Source organism: Schistocerca cancellata, chromosome 12 (genome assembly GCF_023864275.1).
Source record: "Schistocerca cancellata isolate TAMUIC-IGC-003103 chromosome 12, iqSchCanc2.1, whole genome shotgun sequence".
NCBI lineage: Eukaryota > Metazoa > Arthropoda > Insecta > Orthoptera > Acrididae > Schistocerca > Schistocerca cancellata.
This window is the reverse complement of record NC_064637.1, coordinates 38,659,553-38,668,661: the sequence shown is the minus strand read 5'-3', so window position 1 is coordinate 38,668,661 and position 9,109 is coordinate 38,659,553. Positions and strand designations below refer to the sequence as shown.

Genomic DNA, 9,109 nt, shown 5'->3' with positions numbered 1-9,109 from the left:
ATAACGCGCGAGGCTACACTTGACGCCGTCCGACGCCAGAGATGTGCTACACGAATAGAGCTCCGCAAGGTTCCATCTTAGGTCCACAATTTTCGACCGCGTGTACAATGTACATCTACGTCGACAGTGATGACGATCAAAATTGCTACACCGTCAAAGCCCCTGCTGTCCAGTTTACGAGCGTGTGTTTCTTGGCCCAATGAAGACGCACAGAAAGTTTCTAATTAGCTAGAGGAATACAAAATGTTTGGATACGCAAATGACCAGCATAGCGAGAGTGTAGTTTATCACTCCTCAGTACCGTTGCTCGCGTTGTGTAGATCTGTCTTGTGAATATGTAATCGACAGGTTTAGGAGGCCCATATCCAACGCTATGGTGGATCTTTAGTGTCCCACGGGACTAGCGCTCGAGAGGAGGGATATACCGTCCACTCGATGACGCAGCATCCTACAGCAATGTCATGTGCCTATAGTGAGGAAATGTGTGTTTGCAGCTAGACAAGTATCAATATGGCGCAGTGGAACAACTGTAGCAGCCAGGATTGTCAGCACGGCGACCGAAGTTGTGGATTCCCTTGGCATCAGAGCAGAGTGTGGCCATTAACAACACTGGACACTTTTCAAACGTGACCTGGTTGTGCATATCAGCGTCATGAATGACGCACCGGTGTGTTATGCTCTGAGGAGAGCGAACGGTGTCAGACCTCATTCGTCGTCCTCATAGAGACCCAGTACCGGATGTGATGGTATGGGCTGCCATTGGGTATACGACACAAGTCACCTCTCTTTCGCATAGTCGGTGATATGTCTGGCCGGCGTTACATTTCTGACGTGTTAAGGTCACTGGTTGTGTCTTTTGATCGAGATGCACATGGCGTTACCTTCCAACAAGATAACACACGACAGCATGCGGCCAGTGCAGAACTGACCTACCTCGATACAGAGGTGTTCGGTTACTTGCTCTAGTCGACACATACTGCAATCTCCGCATCCACTGCAAATGTCTGGTCTTAAGTTGTTCACAGCCGGCCGCTGTGACCGAGCGGCTCTAGGCGCTTCAGTCTGGAACCGCGCTGCTGATACGGTCGCAGGTTCGAATCCTGCCTCGGGCATGGATGTGTGTGATGTCCTTAGGTTAGTTAGGTTTAAATAGTTTTAAGTTCTAAGGGACTGATGACCTCAGACGTTAAGTCCCATAGTGCTCAGAGCCATTTGAACCATCTGAATTCCTGTCGTGCGGCCATAATTACGTCGGAAACGTTTTCACATGAATCACTTGAGTACAAATGACAACTCCGCCAATGCACTGCTCTTTTATTCCTTGTGGAAGCGATACTACCGCCATCTGTATGCGTGCATATCGCTACGCCAGAACTTATGGTCTGTGTGTAAACTTGAGACATGTAATCTTAAGACTCCTTGCCATGTAAATGTGTGCTCTCATATAATCATTCTTTCCTCTCTCTCTCTCTCTCTCTCTCTCTCTCTCTCTCTCTCTCTCTCTTCACCGTCTGCCTCCAGCCCCTCACATCTGTTTATTAATCCCAATCAAATGTTATCTATGTATGATTTTACTGCTGTAGCGAATATGATCATTGTAATTCAATTCTGTAACATTTCACCTAATTGTTATTAACAAGTATGAAGATTAAGCCATTTTAACATTTCACCTGATTATATAAACGAGTACGTATGTTTAGCTGTTTTAACTTGTCAAAATTGGATTTACATACCACCTGAAGTACACACACATATATTCGACACTCCAAAACAAACATCTCCAAATGCTTTAAAGAATTATTCTGTAATAATGTTGTTACGATGTACATTCTTTGCACTTTGGGATTATTTCTCTTCTGCTATATGAACTTTGCACCCAGCTGATTCCAGACGCCATATTTGTTTACAAATGTGGCAGTACACATGTGATGTGTTACGACAGCAAAAGCAACCTGTGACCACTGGAGGTACTCTAGTTTACCTATTTAATGTTTACCGTTAGATATCAGTTTAAATTTTTTTGTCAAAAGTAATCCTAAACAATATTCTGAAATAGTGTCTTGTTTCTCCACTAGACAGTGCCACAAGTTCCTCCAAAAATCGTAACACAACACACACACACACAAATACTTTTTTTTTCTTTTTTGTCATCAGTCTACTGACTGGTTTGATGCGGCCCGCCACGAATTCCTTTCCTGTGCTAACCTCTTCATCTCAGAGTAGCACTTGCAACCTACGTCCTCAATTATTTGCTTGACGTATTCCAATCTCTGTCTTCCTCTACAGTTTTTGCCCTCTACAGCTCCCTCTAGTACCATGGAAGTCATTCCCTCATGTCTTAGCAGATGACCTATCATCCTGTCCCTTCTCCTTTTCAGTGTTTTCCACATATTCCTTACCTCTCCGATTCTGCGTAGAACCTCCTCATTCCTTGCCTTATCAGTCCACCTAATTTTCAACATTCGTCTATAGCATCACATCTCAAATGCTTCGATTCTCCTCTGTTCCGGTTTTCCCACAGTCCATGTTTCACTACCATACAATGCTGTACTCCAGACGTACATCCTCAGAAATTTCTTCCTCAAATTAAGGCCGGTATTTGATATTAGTAGACTTCTCTTGGCCAGAAATGCGTTTTTTGCCATAGCGAGTCTGCTTTTGATGTCCCCATTGCTCCGTCCGTCATTGGTTATTTTACTGCCTAGGTAGCAGAATTCCTGAACTTCTTTGACTTCGTGGCCATCAATCCTGATGTTTAGTTTCTCGCTGTTCTCATTTCTACTACTTCTCATTACCTTCGGCTTTCTCAGATTTACTCTCAAACCATACTGTGTAATACTAACTAATGTAAATCCACCCGATGATGGAGGTTTAAACCTTCGAAACGCGTCGTGGAAATAAATAAAACGGTGACTGGTAACAGTAAACTTGTTGTTTCATTTAACTTGAGACGTGGTTTGTGTGCTGAGTCTCATCAGAATATATTTATAACGTTATTAACATTGTTGCGTGGCAGCGCCAGTACTTTGTGTTGGAAACGCTCGGGCAGATTGTTTGCGGATAGTGACGGCCCCAGAACGCATCCCTGAGGTAGGCCGGTTTCATCACGGTACTCGCCGAGAGGACAGGAGCGGTGTGAGAGAAAAAGCGGGTGAGGCAGAGGGGAGGAGGGAGTGGAGGGGATGCAGCACGTGAGTAAGGAGCGCGCCGCCTTGATGACGCGGGGGCCGTGGGGGAGTCGGCTAATCGAATCAGGCCGCCCCCGCTGCCGCCCCCGCCTGTCGCCATCTGAGGGGCAAGAAGCGGGCACGCCGCGCCCCAGGCCGGCCCCGGGGGCCGTGCATTTTTAATGACCGCCCCCGCGTCGCACCTCCGGGGCGTCCGCCGCCTGCCGGCGAGAACAAAAAGGTGTGCAGAGCCTGCGGGGGCGGGTTTACAGCGCCGGGCCGGGCGGGGGCCAGGGAGGCGGCGCCGCTGTAAAAGAGGCGCGGCGTAAGCGGCCACCTGAAGTGAAGGGCCTTGTTAGCAATTTTCATTCTCTTCCGGGCCCCGCCGGGACCCTGCCCGCGGCTGAGTGACTCAGTGTGCGTAATAGGTAGCGGCGTGCGCGTCACGCACTCTGCCGTAGCGAAGAAGGGAAGCCGCCTCCACGCCGGGAATCCTTGTGGCGTTTAACGCCGAGCGCTGCTCCGTGCACAGAAGGTGTCAGCACATTGTGGCACGAATCTGTTCGTCTGTCTGTCCGTTATGTCGATGTACGATCGATTGTAAACATAAAGGTTGGTTGGTTGGTTTTTGGGGAAGGAGACCAGACAGCGAGGTCATCGGTCTCATCGGATTAGGGAAGGAAGTCGGCCGTGCCCTTTCGAAGGAACCATCCCGGCATTTGCCTGGAGCGAATTAGGGAAATCGCGGAAAACCTGAATCAGGATGGCCGAACGCGGGATTGAACCGTCGTCCTCCCGAATGCGAGTCCAGTGTCTAACCACTGCGTCACCTCGCTCGGTGTAAACATAAAGGCCACACCACAAAGGGACCAGCACTATAAAAAATTTAATGTTTCAATAAATAGCGGTCCAGATCGCAATAATTTTTGTGTTAAATTCTGGTTACCGGTTTTGGTTTTTAAGACCAAGTCTGAGAAACGTGCATTGTAAACGTTACACATTTCATAGCTTGGGTGCGAGGATGAAGTTAAAGAGCGAAATTGGTAATCAGAATTTAAGAAAAAATAATTACTACGATTTGCCCTGATCTTTGTTAAATGAAATATTGATTAACACCGACACGCTTTAGTATCGCCATGTTAACCGCCCCCCCTCCCGCCTACCCTCCTCCTCCGCCTCCTCTTCTTCCTCCTTCGGGATATACTTCGCAGTATCATTAATTAACTACTTATTCACACCGTTATATTCTTCATATTGCAGTGCTAATTGTCACGAAACTTCTATCTTTGCACCAGGTTAGATTTTGATGTACCTTTTTTTTGTATGACAGCCACATTTCTCTCTTCAGTATAACCTCTAAGATAATAAAGCTCTGAGCACTATGGGACTTAACACCTGAGGTCATCAGTCCCCTACAACTTAGAACTACTTAAACCTAACTAACCTAAGGACAGCACACAACACCCAGCCATCACGAGGCAGAGAAAATCCCTGACCCCGCCGGGAATCAAACCCGGGAACCCGGGCGTGAGAAGCGAGAACGCTACCGCACGACCACGAGATGCGGACACAAAATTAGTGCTTGACAAGAGTACTGAAAAATAGCTTCAAGAGGTATCAGACATGGAAGGTGATACAGAAACAGAGTGAAGATTGAACTGACAAATGCAAAACTGGAGTATGTGGAGTGCACAGGCAGCCACAATGAAACACACAAACACAGGAAAAGTGAAGGAATAGAATGGAACAGGTAGTGTGGAAAGCACTGGAAAGCTGTGAGGATTAAGTGCAGCTTACAAGAGGGATATCGTTAGTCGAAATGTGATGGTGGTCTTGTAAGCTAAAAACTGGTTAACAGCCGGCCGGTGTGGCCGAGCGGTTCTAGGCGCTACAGTTTCGAACCGCGCGACCTCTACGGTCGCAGGTTCGAATCCTGCCTCGGGCATGGATCTGGTGATGTCCTTAGGTTAGTTAGTTTTAAGTAGTTCTAAGTTGTAGGGGACTGATGACTTCAGCAGTTGAGTCCTATAGTGCTCAGAGCCATTTGAACTGTGTAACAAAATAAATTAATACTGTAGACCGTAGAGCGTGAACAATATTGCGCTCTTCATGTGGAATTACGAAGCGACTCACGACAGTGATTTCCAGACACACACGTGTGCAGTAGGCCTGCAAGCCAACACGTGACCCTGAAAGACGCACCGTTACGTTTTTTGCCGCCCGCATCGTGCCGCGACCAGACACCGAATGACGTCACGCCGCTTGTCTGAGCGATCGTGACGTCACGTGCTACTGTGCGTAGGCGGAACTCGGCCGTAGTGGGTGCCTCAGCAGGCGTGTGGGACAACTGGTGGGCAGTAACCGCATCTCACGAGTCCTAGAACACGCCCGTGTACTGCAGTGGGGTGTAGCCGTGTTGCTGACGCATACCAGCGCCACACCTCGTGGAACAAATGCTACTGGAAGAAAGTATATCACCGCAGTTATTTCACCGGAAAGAGAAAATTGAAACGTCCCCTTAGAACAAATTATACAAGACTGTGCTTAAACTGGCACACAATATTTTTAGCGCAACGCAATCTGACTTTCAAAAATCCCTACAGAAGAATGGCCCTGACTAACATTAACCTATACCTTTCACAAATCACTTACCTCGCCAAAAATCTTCGTTACACGAACTACTGCAATACAGCGAGCGCCACTACTGCCAGCTAAATAAAAGATTCAAACTACAGAAGGCACTAACTACTGATAGGCATAGTTAGCAAATGAAAGATTTTAACAGAGAACAAACAATGTATTTACCTTAATAATCATAATATATATATAGCAGTTCATGCCATCCAGTATTACAAATTTCAAAACTCCTGAGAAAATTTTAGCTTTTGACCAACATTGTATTAATAAGTGTGTGCATTTGATTTCTTTGTAATTGTAATTATAAAAAATTTTTCAAATCTGTATTGGCCACTGCCCAAAACAATTTGTAAAATTTTTTGTGGGGCGCATGGGGGCTATGTAAGTAGGCTGTTTATGTTTCCTTTGTGTAAGTAGGCTGTTTACGTTTTCTTGTTGGCAACGTTACGTAGCGCTGTGTACGAAACTCACTGGCTGTGCTGTGTGCAGTCTGTGGCTAGTTTGCATTGTTGTCTGCCATTGTAGTGTTTGGCAGCGGCAGCTGGATGTGAACAGCGGGTAGCGTTGCGCAGTTGGAGGTGAGCCGCCAGCAGTGGTGGATGTGGGGAGAGAGATGGAGGAGTTTTGAAATTTGTAATACTGGATGGCATGAACTGCTATATATATTATGACTATTAAGGTAAATACATTGTTTGTTCTCTATTAACATCTTTCATTTGCTAACTATGCCTATCAGTAGTTAGTGCCTTCAGTAGTTTGAATCTTTTATTTAGCTGGCAGTAGTGGCGCTCGCTGTATTGCAGTAGTTCGTGTAACGAAGATTTTTGGTGAGGTAAGTGATTTGTGAAAGGTATAGGTTAATGTTAGTCAGGGCCATTCTTCTGTAGGGATTTTTGAAAGTCAGATTGCGTTGCGCTAAAAATATTGTGTGCCAGTTTAAGCACAGTCTTGTATAATTTGTTCTAAGGGGACGTTTCAAAATGAGTTGGTGGCGTAGAGTTCCTGGTCCCCAGACCTTGCCCACAGTGTTCTGGATTAAGTTCCAAACTTCTCCGTAGTGTTTCACGATGATGATTCAGTGTACGCATTGCGAAATGGTTGGGAAAAAAAAATCTAGAGGCCTACCCACTCAGCGAAATGCAGAGGCACCTTAGGGTCAATCCATGGTTACAAGAGTAACATTAGTACACTTAACATGAAGTGTCAGCCTGAAAATAAAAAACAGATCAATACTAAAAACCCTAAGAAGTTTTTGTCTTTAGTAAAATAAGTAAGCGTTTCGAAATCATTTTATCTTGCGAAACACAGCTCGTTGTGTTCCTCCGTGAGATCCATAGCCTTCACTTCAGGAAGGCTTGTGACACCGTCCCGCACTGCCACCTAGCGGAATACAAGACTTCCCGGTATCTCAAGCCGGCCGGCGTGGCCGTGCGGTTCTAGGCGCTTCAGTCTGGAAACGCGTGACCGCTACGGTCGCAGGTTCGAATCCTGCTTCGGGCATGGATGTGTGTGACGTCCTTATGTTAGCTAGGTTTAAGTAGTTCTAAGTTCTAGGGGACTGATGACCGCAGATGTTAAGTCCCATAGTGCTCAGAGCCATTTGAACCATTTGAGGAGGAGGAGGAGGTTAGTGTTTAACGTCCCGTCGACAACGAGGCCATTAGAGACGGAGCGAAAGCTCGGGTGAGGGAAGAATGGGGAAGGAAATCGGCCGTGCCCTTTCAAAGGAACCATCCCGGCATTTGCCTGAAGCGATTTAGGGAAATCACGGAAAACCTAAATCAGCATGGCCGGAGACGGGATTGAACCGTCGTCCTCCCGAATGCGAGTCCAGTGTGCTAACCACTGCGCCACCTCGCTCGGTGAACCATTTGAACCCGGTATCTGACCACGACAGGATTCAAGACTTCCCTACAGATAGAACTCAAAGCGTCATCCTTAACTGAACGACATTGACAGATGTAAAGTAATGACAATTAAATCGATACCCATAGCTGCGACAAGGGTTGTTGATATACATCAATGGGGACAGCTGAAAATGTGTGCCCCGACAAATATCTATTAAGAACACTACGAATGTGGGTTGTGAACAGTTGGGAATATGGGCCCCACGGGAGGCGTGTAAGATATAAGTCCCTGCAGTCGCACTATCCACTGTGGCCTCGGTGGCTCAGATGGATAGAGCGTCTGCCATGTAAGCAGGAGATGCCGGGTTCGAGTCCAGGTCGGGGCACACATTTTCAGCTGTCCCCAGTAATGTACAGCAACAACACCTGTCGGCAGCTGAGAGTTTCGATTTAATTACCATTTCACTCTAGAGAAGCAGCAACGGTATCTGTTCTTTCGGGAGCAGATACCATCTTCATATAGATGTAAAGGAAATTACCGGAGCACTATAAGGAAGTGTGATAGGGCCGTTACATTGTATAAAATGATCTATTAGAAAGAGTCGGAAGCTCTTTAAAACTGTCACAGATGATGCGACTGTCTGTAAGAAAGTAGCAAGGTCAGAGGACAATATAGATTTGCAAAATAATCTATAGGAAACTCATGATGAATAGGGTAGTTTCCCGCAGTTGACCCTGAACGTAAACAAATGTAATATATGGTTCATACATACGCAAAGAAAGGCACTACTCTACAACTACACTATTGATAAACAACCGCTGGAAACAGTATCTATTGCACAATACCTAGAAGTAACTATCCAGAACGTACGTTAAGTGGCATGGCCACATAAAGCGAATAGTACGCCAGACTGAGATCTATAGGAAGAATCTTAAGGAAAAGGCACTGCCTTACAAGGTGCTTGTTCGACCGATTCTTGATTATTGTGCATCAATCTGGTATCCTTACCAGGTGGCACCGATAGAAGAGATAGAGAAGATCCAACGAAGAGCGGCGCGTTTCGTCACGGCATCGCTTAACAGGCGTGAGAACGCCACAGAGATGCCCAACAAACTTCAGCGGCGGACGTTACAGGAGAAGCGTTGTGTATCATGGAGAGGTTTACCATTGAAATTTCGAAAGAGTGCTTTCCAGACAGAGTCGGACAACATATTACTTGATGAAGAACATATAACCATCGATGACCATGCAGCTCTCTTAGAGTGAAATGATAAATAAACCAAGACCGTAAGCTGTCGACAGGCGTTGATATACATCAACGGGGACATTTGAAAATGTGTGCCCCGACCGGAAGTCGAACCCGGGATCTCCTGCTTACATGGCAGACGCTCTATCCATCTGAGCCACCGCGGACACAGAGGATAGTGCGCCTGCAATGATTTATCTCTGGCACGCTC

General features: G+C 46.4%; 1 non-coding gene across 1 annotated transcript; it reads left to right on the top strand.

Moving 5' to 3' along the window:
- The first annotated feature begins 7,963 nt into the window (after window positions 1–7,963).
- On the top strand, window positions 7,964–8,037 carry Trnat-ugu (transfer RNA threonine (anticodon UGU)). The gene has a single exon. It is a non-coding gene; the product is annotated as a tRNA-Thr (tRNA).
- The last annotated feature ends 1,072 nt before the right edge of the window (window positions 8,038–9,109 follow it).